Raw genomic sequence first — 17,028 nt, forward strand, 5'->3', positions numbered from 1 at the left:
AAGGACAGAATTACAGTGTACCCCTCCAGATGGTGGGAGGGTGATAGAAACAGATCCTAGAATGAGCCTTAACTCTTAAACCCACACTCAGTCTTCAAGGCCAAGGTGACTCAATGTAGCATGCAGAAAGTGAAGCCAGTGTCCAGGATTGGGGCATGTGGTATTTAAAATAAATAAATAAATAAATAAATGAAAGGATAGAGATGGGAAACAGCTGGAGTGACTCAGAACTTATTCTCTGGAGCCCAAATCTCCTTGGGGTTCCTTAGCTAAATTCCCACACTTAGTGTATTTTTTTGAGCCAGATTCTAATCTGTTCCCTGCTTTACCATGGAAGCCTTTGCCCCACAGCTGGGGCTCATTTGGTTTGGAGTTTCATCTATAAATTGCTGTCAGCAAGGAACTTTAGGAGCTAATTGGTGAAAGTAACCTAAAAAGGGAACCCCAGAAGGGAACCAGAAAGACTCTGAATTTTCATCCTTTCTCTTCCCCTAAGAATTGTGTTACCCCTTGCCAAGAAACAACTAGCTTTGAAGCGTGAGTAATCTCTCTTATTTAAAAGCTAAAAACCAACTTGGATGAGATGCCATCAAATGAAAGTATGTTTCTCAGTCTCGTAGTTGCAGAGTATGGAGTGGATAGTGTTTGCGATTCAAAGTCCCACTTGGACACACTTCAAAGAGCGACTCCAGGCAGAACTGCTAAAAGCTCCGCTAGCACCAGGACATACAGATTTCTAGTCACTGGGGCCCGAGCTCAGTTTCTGCATCTGAGGAGGATCATAATTGCTTTCCTTTTAATCTTCTTTGCTGCTTATCAAATGGAGGTCACTTCACAGCAGGACATAGGTTCAAAATAATAAGAGCAAAATTTGTAGTGATTTGATTTTCCTTAAAAAAAATCTTTGCAGTGATACTGAAGCTTAACAAAAGTGCAGGAATTTAAATTGGAATAAGGGAGTTCAGGAACAACTCAGATGATGGAAAAGCAATTCTGGCATCTAAGAACTGGTAGTGAAACAGGCATAGTAGATGTGAATGTCAGTTCACAAGCTAAGGTGTACAAATGTAAAACTTTCCATTTTTATACAGCAGCTAATTTTTATCTCTAGATTCCACTCCATGAAGGTCATGTAACTTGATCTCAGTCTATTCAGGGTCTTCAATGCCCAAATGGCTGCTCAAGGTCACCTGTATACATCCCTCAAATAGGCAGTTTTGTGGTATCCATTATCCAGTAAGGATGCGGTCATTTGCTCGTACGTCTTGCCATCTTGATGCCTCTTGTGCCTATGCCTAACCTATTGGCTCCAGCAGCTCTATTTACTCCTTCCATGTAGAGTCTGGAGCACAAGGACCCTCAGGCCACTTGACATGGCACACGAGAAATCCTCCCCCAGGTATTTAATCGTACCATAGAGACGTACCTGTGTTTTGCCCACTTTCTTCTTTCTCCTAAATGATAGACCTGTTCCATTTTAAACACTGCATTCATTCCATTTTTAGGGTCTTTTTCAAAATATGAGTACCGGATAAGTATGAGTAGAGCACCTACTCTATGCAAAAAAAACCAAAAACCAAAAACCAAAGCAAAACAACGAAGCAGAATAACACTTTTTAAAAAAAGAACATACTTCTATTATAGTGGCTTATATTGTCAAATGTAAGAAACATGTGACAATATAAATAATTAGTATGAGAAAAATGTGATGGATTTTGTGACTTTAAAACAGTGCATCAGGGGCAGGGTGTGAGGACACTAGAAGTATTCTTGGGGGAGAGGAGTCTTGGGCTGGGCCTTGAATGAGGTATAAATTTCTGCAGGCAGATAAAAGGTGATCGCAGGGATAATGGGCATTCCAAGAAAATCTAGTGGTTTATCCTGGCTCTAGATCTCCAATTTAGATGACTTCCAAGAAGCACAGGCAGACTTAGGGTCAACTTACAAGTTGGAATATAACACATGGGGTTTGAGTTTCTTTGAGGTTTGAGGGTGTCAAGGCCAGCTTAGGTGTACCTCAAACAGAGCCAAAACTCTAGATTAGTTTCAGAGCTCTCCTGATTTCCTGGAAGTGCTCCTGACCACAAGACCAGCCTCTGGGTCAGAGCAGATGAGGAGATCAGGAAGCCCTCCCCACCAAACCTCCCACCCGCTCCAGATGGAGTGTACAATTGCCCCTGTCCCAGCCACCTCTTCAGCCCTTGCACGTCTCCCTCATTGGAGTCATCACATTGCTCACTTTGTTTACAGGGTCATCTTTCCTCCATGCTCTGGTCTCTTTGAGAGCAAGATTCTGTTTTATTCTCAGTGCCCCTTGGTGTCTTCAGCATCTAGTACTTTCCTAGAGCCTAGCCTAGGAGGAACTCAATGAATTGAGTGGAAATGAAGAGACACCACTGCCAACTCAACTCCCTGCTAGTCTTTACGGAGCTCTGTATTTTTATATAGGTTGTTATGAATCTCATCTAGCTCTTGTGGTAGAAAGTGGGTTGAATTAGGTATTCTCTTTTTTTCCCATTTATTTATTTAATTAAAAACTTTTATTTGTATACATTTTTTACAGGTTACTTTCCATTTACAGTTATTACAAAATATTGGCTATATTCCCCTTGTTGTACAATACATACTTGAGCCTATCTTACATCCAATAGTTTGTACCTTCCACTTCCCCATCCCTTTATTGTCCCTCCCCCACTCCCCACTGGTTACCACTAGTTTGTTCTCTATATCTGTGAGTCTGCTTCTTTTACGTTATATTCACTAGTTTGTTGTATTTTTTAGATTCTACATATAAGCAATATTATGCAGTATTTATCATTCTCTGTCTGACTTCTTTCCCTTAGCATAATGCCCTCCAAGTCCATCCATGTTGCTGCAAATGGCAAAATTTCATTATTTATTATGGCTGAGTAGTATTCCATTGTATATATATATACCACAGCTTCTTCATGCATTCATCTGTTGATGGACACTTAGGTTGTTTCCATGTCTTGGCAATTGTAAATAATGCTGCTATGAACATTGTGGTGCATGTATCTTCTCGAATCAATGTTCTTCTTTTGTTTGGATATATACCCAGGAGTGGAACTACTGGGTCATATGGTAGTTCTATTTTTAGTTTTCTGAGAAAACTCCATAATGTTTTTCACAGTGTCTGCACCAATTTGCATTCTCACCAACAGTGTACAAGGATTCCCTTTTCTCCACATCCTCGCCAACGTTTGTTATTTGTAGACATTTTGATGACAGCCATTCTGACAGGTGTGAGGTGATATCTCATTGTGGTTTTGATTTGCATTTCCCTAACTTAGATATTCTGATATTACTATCAGACAGATGAAAGAATGGAGACTGTATGATTAAATGACCAAGGTTCCATAGTTAATAAATGCATATTTCTGGACTTTGCATATTTCTGGACTTTGAATTCCACTTTTTTTTATTGTGCTCTACCTTGTAGAGTTAGTTTCAGACCTATGCTTATAAAGAGGAACAAGTTCTGAAGAAGATTTTGATGGGACTCACAAAACTCTCTTATTACATTTATCTCACCCACCATTTGCCATGAATTCAGAAATACCCTTCTTTAAAATTCATTGTTTGTTAAAACATGATTTTCAGAAGATTACTCTTAAACTTCATGTTTTCTGATAATAATTACTTGACAGTAGAGCTTACATGACATGGGTCAGTTGTTTTTCCAGTAATAATAATAATAATAAAATAATAAACATAATAGTAATAAACACCTGATTAGTGCTTTATCTATTTTAATTAGTCCTTGCAATAACCTAAGGAGAGAGATACCATTGTTTTCCCAATCCAGTAGCCACCCAATGTCATCAAACATTTATTAAGGGTCTACACTCCCTACTGCTATGTGCTAGGAGATAGAGCAATGCATGAATCAGAACAGTTTCTGGCTTCATGGAGCTTTTATTCTAGAAGTGGATAACAGGCCAACAAATGAATATTATAAAACCAGACAATGATAAAAGCAATAAAGCAAACAGCTAGGGTAATGTAATGAGACTGACTAGGACAAGGGAGGTGTGTGACTTACTTTAGTTAATATGCCTGGGAAGTATGAAACTTAAAGAATGAGAAGGCACCACCAGCAAAAGTTCTATGGAGACCCCTATAGAGGACATGGAATCTCTGCCCCCTTTTCCCATACCTTGCCCTATGCTTCTCTTCCATCTGGCTGATTCTGAGTTAGATACTTTTATAATAAACTTGTAAGTAAAAAAAAAAAAAAGTCCTATGGGCAGGAAATGGAGAAGACCTTGCTCCTTATGACTGGAGCTTGGGAAAGAGTTGAAAAAGGGAAAGAGAAGAGGCTAGGCCATTCTTTATAAGTAATAGTAAGAGTTTGAATTTATTCTAAGTGCCATGGAAGAATTTTCCCCCGGGGAGTTTTATAACATCTCTATTTTAATAAGGATGATTTGTAGTTGTTGTAGGTATAGGAGTAGGGAAACCGTCAGGAGGCCATAGCACAGTGCTGGTCAGAGGTGAAAGCTGCTGAAACCAAGATGGTGCCTGGGCATATGGAGAGAAGGGAGTAGGGTGGGAAATATTTTGGAGGTGGAGCCTCCAACTCTTACTGTTGGATTGGATGTGGCAAATGGGAAGAAAGGAAACCAGGATGACTCCTGCATTTTTTACTTTAGTCACTGAACGTTTGTGTCATTTTACTGAGATGGGGAAGGACTGAGGCAGGAATCAGTCTTGATAAATGAGATGAAATTCAAGAATTTTTGTTTGAACTGTGATTTTGAGTTTCTTTTAAATATCCATCTGAAGTCTTAAGGAGGCAATTGTATATGGAGTCAGGATCTCAGGGGTCACCGATGTTAAACAGAAGCTTCTAGACAGTGAGTTTTGATAACATCATAATAGAAGTTTTATGGTTTCAACATTTCTGGTCCAGAGGAGAATCCACGTTTTCAAAAGTATGCCTTCACATTGAAAGTTTCAATTTTATCAAAACAAGTAGGCTGTAATTCCCACCACCACCTCAGGGTGGCAGTAATGTTAATCAGGAAGATCACAGAGGAAGCAAGCTGTGTGCAGTTGGGAAATAAAATGTGCAAACGTGTGTGCACGCGCTGTAAATAAACTTACACCACTCCTGGGAAAAGGAGGTACAGCAAGGATTGTATATTGGAAGTCAACAAAGCCGCTTAAGAAGACTGCTAAGATATTGCTATTAAAATCTGAACTTGATAAACCATAATGGAAAAGAATATGAAAAAGAATATGTATTTATATGTGTATAACTGAGTCACTTTGTTGTACAGCAGAAATTAATACAACATTGTAAATCAACTATATGTGAATAAAATTTTTTTAAATGAAAAAATAAAATAAAATGAAATCTGAACTTGAGCAAATATAGAGACTATGTCTGGTAATACTGATATCCAAATGCACCCCATTCCATAGCAGGTGGTGTAGAACAGGAATAGACAGCCTTGGCCAGGAGGATTAACAGATGTGACAATACAAGTGAAGATATAATTTAGACCAAATCAGAACAGAAACCATCCTCTCAGCTATATCTACCAAAGAATTTTTCACCAAATTGTGGTGAGGAGTAACTAGAAATTTACATCAAAATCCCCACCATACATCCTTTGTAATTTTTTGAATGCATTTATGCCTAAATTAACTGTTTAATAAGATAACTGTATAATAAGATAAAATATATATCTAATTCTAGTTTCAGTTCAATCTTTTTGGACTAATCCATTTTGATTTTCTTACTCACTAAGTCCAAGGTAAAGAGAATCCCCAGATTTTATTAGTGCCTGCTGCTGTTACAGTTAAGATTCTGATGACTCCAAGGTGGACAGAACCAGTTGGTGGAAGCTTTCCCATGATGCTGTCTCACTCAGGTTAATTCCCTCCCGGATATGCTACAACTAACACCTTAAAACATGAACACAGATAAATTGGCCGTATTTCTTGTCTGAAAGCTAGCAGAGAACAGCCCTAAGCAAGTGGACCTGGCCTAGGTGAGTTTTGCACTGAGAAGAGGGGATGTACAAAGGTATAGAGCACTTGTAAAGAAAAAATGCGCCCAGGAGGGTGGTCTCAGCTTCTGGGAAAGGGGATCTCTACCTCTGCTGCTCGACTCGAATCCATCTATGCTCTAATTGGAGAACCCAACTCTTCCCCCTTTAGACCTTGCCCAAGTCACTAAAATGCTCAGGAAGTCAACCAGAATTATTCATCCTTGTCAGTTAATGTTTACGGCCCACTCACTGCATGCTGGTCATTTTACTGACGAGGCAACTTGCTATGAACCCTGCTCCTCAGGACGTGGAGGGCTAAATGGAGCAAAACAGAGGATTTGGCAAAAATGTGGCCCCCAGTGGGCTGGATATTCTTCTACATTTCCCAGGATATGGAGAACTGCTGGGTCAATGACTAAGCCAGAAGCTCAGTTTCCATAGAGTTCTACTTGGTTTTCATTATTTTATACCACTAGTTGTGCTCTGCATTATGCCCATAAACAAATATAAGAAAATATATCATAAAGCCCATGAGACAAAGGAACAAAACTGGAACCCATGTCAGGCCTTATCAAATACATTCATGAAAGCACATGGACCCCATTTTATGGGGCATGTTGGATATGAATGAGAAAACCACTATTTAAAATGATAAGACAGAGAGATACCAAGGATTGATAGCACATAAAAGCTAAAGAAACGTTACAGGTGATACAGTCAGATGTTCCTCAAATGGTTTTAAACTGTAGGACATTTTCTTCCACTGAAAGTTTATGCAGAAGCCCAATATATAGAGTAAAGCTTTCCTGTGCGAGGGTGGAGTGAGGGCTTTTCCTTCTAACCTCGCTGAAGCACGTCCAGAGAACTGGAGAGGGTCAGCAGGATCATTCTCCAAAACTAGCTTCCTGGCCCACAGGAGCCCTGGGGTGATTAGCCCCAGGTCACATTGTAAATAAGTAATTACAGCTAGAACTTGGTTCTACTGACACCAGGTCCATTGAATCACATAGTAGGAATCAGTTTTTCCCACCCCCAAATTACATGGAATCAGTGAAGAAAGGACTGTATGCTTATTGCCATTGCTTTTGTTTAGATCTTTCTCACTTTTGAGAAGGAGTTGAATGGCCAGAATGAACCACATGCTTTTATAAACTTGGCCTTTTCTTCTGGTTTGGGGGAAAGTCCAGCTTACTTAGCTAAGAACTCGAGTTCTTCCAGTCTGTTCCTAGGTTGTCTCTTCGGGCCCTATTGACGACTCCACAGTTTGCCCATCTGACACACCAACTTCTCAGCATCCTGTGCTGGCCTCTTCCCTCTCCCTGGACCCATGTGTCTTGTCTGGGGCTGACTTGTCTTTTTCAGATGCCCTCCTCCCATGTCTCTTGTCACTGATATCTTTTTTATTTATTTTTTATTTTTTTATTTTTTATTTTATTTTTATTTTATTTTATTTTTGGCTGTGTTGGGTCTTCATTGCTGCGCACTGGCTTTCTCTAGCTGCGGTGAGCGGGGGCCACTCTTTGTTACAGTGCGCAGGCCTCTCACTGTGGCGGCCTCTCCTATTGCGGAGCACGGGCTCTAGGGTGCGCGGGCTTCAGTAGTTGTGGCACGCGGGCTCAGTAGTTGTGGCTCGCGGGCTCTAGAGCACAGTCTCAGTAGTTGTGGGCGCACGGGCCCAGCTGCTCGTGGCATGCGGGATCCTCCCGGACCAGGGCTCGAACCCGCGTCCCCTGCGTTGGCAGGCGGATTCGTAACCACTGTGCCACCAGGGAAGGCCATCACTGATATCTTAACATCTCAAATCTCAACCCTTCCCCAAAGCTTTTCAGATGCCCTTCTTAGCTCTCACATCCCTTCTGCTAGTTCTCCAGACTAGCACTTATCAGAGATTGCCTCTTATTAGAGTTATTTAGTGCATATGTATCTCCTGCCTTCTCAGTTGTGAGCTAAGAGGGCTCTGGAAACATGTCATATTCATAACATCAGGCAAAATCCCTGCCCATCCTAGAGGTCCCCAAGCTCTTAGTCAAATAGAATTGCACAAAGTATATAGAAATGGTCTTTTTGTCTTGTTTTGATTACAAGTGACAATGGAGTTACAAAATGGAGAGTAGAGACAACCCAATTATGGGATTGTTATAAAAAATGAGATTTTGGAATTTTATATTTACAGGTAAATATAGGGATATTCAATATTCAAGGAACTGGGAACCTATAAAATATGTTACCTGAGGTTTTGAGTATGTAGGACTTGAGTTGGTCAGCCTGTTTCTGCAGTTCTCTATTGAATTCCTTCCAGTTTTTAAAAAATATATATATTTTTGGAGCATTGCACCTCCAGTTGATCTATAATTTCTTTCTTAGAAAAAATTTTCTCCTTTTTTATTTTAAAAATTTTCTCAAAATTTACTGTTTTTCTGACTTTGTTTTTCTAGGAATTCTGAAGGTATTGACAGTTAATTTATTTTATGTATCTAACTCTATACATTGTAAATTCTATCATCTATTCATCTATCTTTCTATCTCTATCAGATAGTCAGGAGCAGGTTAAAAAGCCGTCGTTTTGGTTCTTGCTTGATTATAGACGTAGTAGAAGGATAGTCACTCACATTGTTGGGCCTTCTGGAATCATCTTTCAAAATATTGTTCGGTTGTAACAAAAAACCAAATGATATTACAATTGAGACCATGAACTTTGGAGTTAGGCTACCTAGGTTTGAATCACAATTTCACTACTTCTCAATTGTGTGAACGAGGGCAAGTTACTTTAACTCTCTGTTTCCTTGACTGTAAAATTGGGATAACAATAGTACTTACCTCCTAGGGTTGCTGTAAAGACTAAATGAGGTAAAATTTTAAGTGCTTAGACAGCACCTTGGCACTAGTTATATTATATAAGTGTTAGTTGTTACTATTCTAGAACCCTCTTTTTGATTTCGCCCTTCCACCTCCATCCCCCTGACATGCTCTTTGGGATGTTCTCGAGCATTAGTTATATGGTTGAGATGAACATGAGTAAATATAAGCATATGCACCTCAAAGAACTCTGCCTATACACTTCTCTAGTAGGTGGTGTTAATGCAGATGAGAAAGTTCTTGTATCAAGAGCATTGTAAAAGGGTTAATGGCCCTGCTCATAACCGGGAGTAGAATATGTGGAGAAGTGATTAGAAATGCAGTCACCGCATTAAGGAAATGTTCAGATACTATAGTATGGGCTTTACCATAGGTAACTTTTGGTGTATTATTAAGGTATGAGCAGAGCTGCATATCTCAAAAAGCCACTCTTGACTGAGAGGTTTGCTGATGTTAAAGAAGTGCAAATGTATACAATTAATGGCGGAATGATGGGGGGAAGTGTTTGCTGACTCAGCCCAATATTGAGTTGCATCTGATTGATATTATTTACAGCTCTTTGGGAAACAACAAGTCTCCTGCATGCCCTGAGAGGGTTTTAATGATCCCTTTGCTTGCCATCCGTCTGCATAATAAGACTAAACTTCATGGACATTTTCCTGAGTTTTGAAACTCTGCAGGTTTTTTTTTTCCCTTACCCTTTTTATATTTCTAAAGTATATGTGTTTAGTAGAGAAAGGCTCCAAGTTGTGCTCACCATGCTTGATTGGACACGTAGTTTTTCCACTTTGGGTTTTAAATAGATTTGCAGATTTAGGAATCTGCAGAGGTGAAGCTGCTCTATGCCTTCCTGAATGGACTATCTACTGCCCTTAACCAGATAATTCAGCACCCACAAGAACTTTCCATTTAATGTTTTCCATGCTTATTCATAGATATAGGTCCAAATCTATACGTTTACTTTTATTTTTAATATTAATATTTGCAGAAACAAAATGATGGATCCTTCATTCATAGGAGCTGTCAAGGCAAGAGAAGAGGAAGAGGAAATGGAATGTATATGTGTAATTTTATTTATTTATTTATTTTTTTGCTCCATAAAATCATGGCTTGACTAAGGATCCTGGCAAGTAGTCCTAGGGGAAAGTATAGGCTAATGCCAAATACCTAAATAAAAACCAAAGACCTCACATAAACATTCAGACATCCTGTCTCCATAATATCAGATAGCCAGATGTGTGAAAATATCTGCATAATGGACTGAATTTTCTAGATTTTATCTGACGTGTGATGTTATTTAGAGGTAAACCTGGCTCTAAATGATTAAATTAGTTCTTGGAAGTCTCGAGTGCTGTCTTCTGTGTGAGACCCAAGAAGCGATTGGAAGGTTAGCAGCTGACCTAATAGCGTTCAGCACTAGATGGTCTCTACTTAGCTACTTACTTGGGCATGATACCACCTTGAAGAATGGATCTTAGTGATCTACTAAGTTAATTTCATCTCAAAACATAAACAATTGTTCCCAGAGAATAATTTGGTAACAGTGATTCTGGAAATGATATGAAATCACCTGGAGAAATTTGGTTATGTTTCTAGAAGAAATCAAGGAAAATCTTTGTTGTATTACCTGGAATTACTCTTAAGCGTGACCATGAATGTTTCTTTACCAATCTGAGCCTGGGTTCCTTCCTAAGTAATGTAGGTATAACCATACCAATTTTGGAGCTGTTATGAGGTTAAATAAGAAAATCTGTGTTAAAATATCTAGTCCAGGATCTGACACATAATAAGTGTTCAATAATGGTAGCCGGGGGGTGCTATCACATACCTAGGCTATTGACAAAGCTTTGCGCTAGTGTAGGGTAACTGCACTCAATCCTGCCATAGCTGTGGCATGAGTGTTTAATGCTGTTCTCTCCAATAACTGAGTAGAGTACGTTTTATTTTTAATAACTAGGACTTGAGGATGCTCCATTTTGCAGAGTCTTCAGTTGAGAATGCTCGACTAAAGGGCTCTCTCCTTGAGGGAGCTCAAGTTAATAGTTGATAGCCCTTCTGTTAGTCTCTGCTGCCCAAAGGAATTTCTCTCTCTGCTCCTAGAAGAGGTAAGAGAGACGGATGCAATGTTTTATCAGATTGGGAAATGATTATTGAAGGTAATGCTTACTACTGCATGATTTGATTTTCAACTTGCCAAGGACTTTGAGGAATTTAAACTTCTAAGTAGTTTCCATGTATTATTTTTTTTCTATTTAATTTAATGATTGAGGGAGTAAATGCCATATGTAGATAGGTTACTTGTGCCTGTATGTACTGCCATGTTTCAGGGACTCTGAATGTTTAGAACATTTGTGGATATATTGCTAGGAAGCAGACATGAATGAAATGTGTCAGGATGGTTTGAACTATGGACTTCTGAACATTGTTCCCGAGAACCCCAAGGGTTGAGGGTTGGAACTTGAATTCTGAATGTCTTTCCTGTTAGGAGAGAGTGCAGAGAAAGAGGCCTTACTGTCACTCCGGAGACATACTCTCACCACTCTTTCACCACGAAGGGCAGAAGAATAGGATGTTAGCTAGGATCCAGTTTCAAGACAAAAAACTAAACTGCTCATTTTAACAGAGAAAGCTTAGTGAAGAATTGCTAATTTGGTATTAATGAACTAAAAATGCCCCAAATGAACATTAATGTATCACAGAGAGGTGGTCCCTGTCCATAGGGGTGGCTTCATGTGTGTGTGACCCCTGCATTTCCACAAGGTCTTGCATTTGGAAGGGCCCCATGCTTGGTTTAATGCTCTGCTGTTGCCATCTTGAAATTCTTAGTAATTTTTGAACAGGGATATAATGTTTTCACTTTTCACTGGAACTGCAAATTATGTAGTTCGTCCCACCTGCAGGAAGAGGCTACCACCTTTAGGCATGGGGGAACAAAGGGAAGAGGTTGAGATTATTACACAGAAAATCTTTGAGGTATGGATGCCATGTGGTGCTGGTGTCTCTGAGTCCAGAGAAGGGACCCTGTGAGTCTGGGGCATAGACCTCTGAGAGTGAGTGCTGGCTGCCTGGCGCTGGAATCCTGGAAGGAGCATGCCAAGACAGGTTCTAGAATCTCTGAGGTGGCACCATGAGGCTGGTTCTGTGAATGTTAGAACTTCAGACTTCCTACTACTGGAAGGGATTGCTATTGATGGTTTGATGAAGTATTGCTCAGTGATGCTAATAAAGCCAAAGTCCAAGAGGAGCAGGAGACAAGAGATTCAGGAAGCAGACAAAAAGGAGCCAATCCCCTCTCCCTTTTCCAGCCTTCCCATCTTCCCCTTGTCTCCTATGGGCAGCGTTTAACAAGCAGCCAGCTGGCAAAGCACCACTGTGGCCTGTAGAGTCCTAGTTCCAGAGTCACAAATGACATCTAGAAAGGTGTATGTGGAGAGAGAGCTTAGTAGCTTTCATGAACACTAAGAGACTAGGAGAGAAGGACGAAATATCTCAAGTCTCTGTCCTCCCAGCAGTGTTTGCAGTAGCCCCGCCAGGACCAGTTTAGGCAGACCTTCTGATTGTCACATGAACCCTCGGAAGACTCAGCTAACGTGACCTTTCCGAGTTGACCTTACAATACTTGTAGCTCCATTTTGCGCCGAGACCTTTATGTGATACATAATTCTGGTTCAGACGGGTGGTGAAATGTTCCAGTGCACACATGTTAGAAAAGGGGAGGGAATACCTCACTGTGCAGAATACGGACTTCCCCTCTGAGTGCTTCCTGGAGGGAAACGTTTTATTTTAAGTAAGCATCAGATGTCAGACTTCTCCCTTTGTCTTTTCTCAAGTTTGGAGTTGTATTTGTGCCAGTGCTTGGGGAAAATTTGATAAACATGAAGTTTACATCTAGTACAGTTTTTTAAGAAAATTCTTTACTCAGTTAAGGTAAAGATTATTATTTCATTTTAAATGAAAAACTTTTACATTGAAGGATTCCAAGTTCCCTATAAAGCTGTCCACCCTCCAGATGAGTGGGTGCTCATTTTTCCTTGCCCCGTCTCACGGAGCTGTTCCACGCCCCCCAGATTGCTCTGGCAACCAAAGCTGTAGCAATAAGGAGTTCAGCTCTATAGGTGTGATGGCATGAAAAAAATTAGGTTCTGTGATAGCACTTATAAGAGTGGCATCCTCACCATACATCCCTTTCCCTATAGCTTTTTTTAAAAAGCAACATATGTATGTATTAAGGAAAAAGGGTTTCATCATAATGATGACGTCAAGCAAGGTAACTATATGAATTGAAACTTAAGCTTACCTTCACAAGGCTCATTTCTCCACCTCTAGTGCTGCCTTCTTAACAACACCTTGGAAAGCCAGATAGGTCTATGATTGCTAAAGGGCCAGAGGTATAGGGGAGAGAGAGAAAGCCTGGGACAGAATTATTTTGTCAGAGTTGTTCACAAATGAAGAACCAGTATAGTAATAGTTCATATACTTGTCATCCATCATCCACCCCCGTCTTCATCAAAGAGGAGTGGAAGGCACCTTATAATAGAATGTCAAACCTCTGCCTTGAGCAGTTCAGCCAGGCCCAGCTGACATGCTCAGCTTAGAGCTGTCGTTAAGGGGACAAGCAGGCAGGCTGACAGGTGAACTTGATACGCTTGATTTCAACATCATTGTTGGATCAAGGGCAGACACAGCAAGGGTGCAGAATTCAGTGAAGTTATTGCTTACAAAATGCCAAAGGTAGGGTCTAAACAAAAATATCTAAGAGAAATCCATCTGTGAAATGCATTTTCTTCATAAAGGGCACAATCTACCACAAAGCACAAAAGAATAAAGCTACCCTTCCTGCTGCTTCGCTCGGCTCTCTTTTTCATTTACCAGCGAGGATTCCCAAATTATATAAACATGTAAAGGCTTTGGTGCTCTTCTGGAGAAAGGAAGAAAGAGACCAAGCTGAATCAGCTTCCTAAACGACTGCGTTATTTTACCCTGATGGCTTTAATTAGAGAAAAAATAACTGCATTGAGACCATCTGCATATTCATAATGTAGAACATATGGCTGGTTTTCAGGATTTTGAAAAAGAAAATGCATTAATACCATGCTTCTTTCCGTTCATTTCTCATATTCCAGACTATTTCTTTGAAAAATAATATACTTGAAAAAGCTGTTTACCCTTTACACAGGCCAAATGTTCTCATTCCTTTAGGCTTTTTGTGTTGTGTCTGCTACTATTGTATATTTCAGCAACAAATGCTAAAACAGAATATGGTTGTTTATGATGAGGAATGCCTCATAAGTGAGTTCATAACACTTTGTAGATGTGTATTTACATCAACACATTGTCTTTTGATAGGCATAAATTATCGGAGTTTTATTTATGGGAAAGTCTTGCTAGAATTTCCTGAGAGCGTGATGAGGACTCAAGCCAAGAAGGGTATGTAGTGTGTGTGCACAGGGACGTGTGTTGCGTGTGGATGAGGGTGTGTGTATCTTAGACAGGACATAACAACGTACATCTAGTTTTGACCAAGTGAAATAATTAGCAATTGTGAAAACTAAAATGATCAAATTCACAGAAATTATTTCAGACTTAATGTTATACTGGTAAGATAATAAATAAATGGATTTATTAAACAATTTTTGAATTTTAAATTCTTAATGAAAGATAAAGCAATCTCTAGTTATATTAGAAGAAAATGGAAAAGCAATAAAACTTTCAGGTTTTTTCTCGGGCTTTTGGGTAGTCACTGGATCAATAAATCCAATTCCCAGTGTAAGGCAACAAACAAGAAAACAACCAAATCACTAGAATTGGCATAACTATTTTCAAAACAAAGCAGAAAAAGGTGTGAACAGGGGGAAAAAAATTAGGAAAGAAATGAAATTTTGCTCCTCTGACACCAAGCTGCCATGTTTGTAAAGCAACAGTAAAAAGAAACAAGTGAAATGAAAATTAGATGGCAGAGTCGTGTATGTTGTGAAGAATTGGAGGAAATCCACCTTCTCCCCAGGAGGCTGTGTGTCTGGTGGACATGGTGCATCTTAGTTATTCTTGGTCCTCCAAGTCTCTCTAAGGACCCCAAGGGCTCAAAGATGCAATTTCTTTCTTCCGTTTTGCCACACTCTTTTGAATTTGGCAAGAGGCCTTAGGAGCTTGCTAGCTCAGATGAAACCACTTGTAACTTGTCGTCCAGTTTGCAGATAAAAAAAATGGAGGTATTTGGAGAAGGTATTGTCTATTACAAAGAAAATACTTCAAGGCAGTAATGGACATTAAAATAAACATACTGCTTACATCAAAACTATGCCAGAGTCTCTGTTTTGCAAGAGGAAATGATCTGACACTTTCATTTATTAGTGAAGGCATTGGAAATTTCCAGTATTTCACAAAATCTACTGTGATGACTATCAAATTGGGAATGATCTTGCTTTTGTGGACATAGTAAATGAGTGACTTCTTTTCAAGCAATTGACTTAATTAAAATGAATTTTGTCTTTTTTTCCCTTCTAGTTAGAACATCAAACCTGTGATTTCACAAGTATCCTGTTTTGAAATAGACTGTATTAACTCAGTTCAATTGCTATAGCTCTTTGAAAGTAGAAAGGATGTATTCTGTTTTTATCTGTCTTCTGATTGCTAGTAAAGATGATACAAAGTTAATCACTTTCATATGGTTTTGAAATTTCCTTCGTATTTACTGTCCTTATATCTACCTAAAAATTCCTTTTGCTTTCCTTTTTACTGTGAATATCAAACTTATTTGCAATGAATTCAGTCTGGTGTTTCTTGTGTATTATTTATCTTGGTTGTAAGCCGTGAAATATAAGTATTCCTTTTGCTCTGGGTCCCATATTGTTTTATTCATCCTATTCATGACTTTTTTCCTCTAAATTTTATAGTATTTGGAACTCAATTATAGCTGATAAAGTTGTCCCCATTCTTTTTCAGCGGACAGAGTGTACTTAGATGTAGCAATGCCATGTTTTAGTAAAATATGGACAATTCAATCAGTGTGACTCTCCCGCTTTCTTTTTTAAAATTTGCTTTGGCTTCATGCCAATCCAGAAGTGAACATGGAAGATCTCTTAATAACTGTTTTCCTTTCCTTACTGACTTGTGATAGAACGTGATATACGTCTTTTGGTTCTGTGCACTTAACAATTCCTCCAAAATCTCAATCAAATCAATTATTCATTATGAAGTGGCTCAAACTTTTGAAATAAGTTTTCCTTTTTCTTTTACTGTTGTAAAACATATGTAACATAAAAGTTACCATTTTAACCATTTTAAACATACAGTTCAGTGGTATTAATTAGTACGTTCCCATTGTTGTGCAATCATTACCACCATTCATCTCCAGAACTTTCCCATCACTCCAAACTGAAACTGTGTACCCATTAAACAATAATTCCCCATCTGCCCAGCCCCTGGTAACCATTATTTTACTTTCTATCCCTATGAATTTGACTCTTCTGGGTATGTCATATAAGTGGAATCATAAGGTATTTGTCCTTTTATGTAAAATTTCCCTTTTAAAATGGATTTTACAGCTTTAAGGAGATGACTTGGACTCCCCAGATTGCTCCTCTACTTACCTTCAGTTTCCAGTTCCGTCACCAGCCCATGGAGTACGGCGGGAGAGCCATGAGCCCTACCCACTAGCCCCGGTGAAGACCTACCTCGATTCATTTCATCAGAGACGTTCATTTTGCATCTTACCAGGCTGATAGAATATATCACACTCATATAAAGAATAGTTTTAAGTTATGTAAGTTAAGGAAAGCAAAATATATTGAAATAATGAATTAACTGAAATTATTCCCTCTGTATCTTGTGTGTGTGTGTGTGTGTGTACTCAGAAAGGAAATGATTTTGCTTGGTAACATTAATAACTAATCTCCATAAGTCATAGTATAGTTCACAAAGGACTTTTGTACAGACACTTTCCTATCAAACATGGTTAATGTTTACTAATTAACGTAGTAATGCTTCTCCCCACATCTAGATGCTATAATTCAGGCTCAGTGAGATTCACTCCCTCACATTCACGAGGCAAGTGAGTGGTGCTGCTGGGCCCCAGTGCAGTCCCATTGTGTTGACTGCCACCTCCCTAATTACCCCCCAGTGGCACAGGAAGCCCCGTCTGGGCCGCGTGGAG

Source organism: Balaenoptera musculus, chromosome 5 (assembly GCF_009873245.2).
Source record: "Balaenoptera musculus isolate JJ_BM4_2016_0621 chromosome 5, mBalMus1.pri.v3, whole genome shotgun sequence".
Taxonomy (NCBI): Eukaryota; Metazoa; Chordata; class Mammalia; order Artiodactyla; family Balaenopteridae; genus Balaenoptera; species Balaenoptera musculus.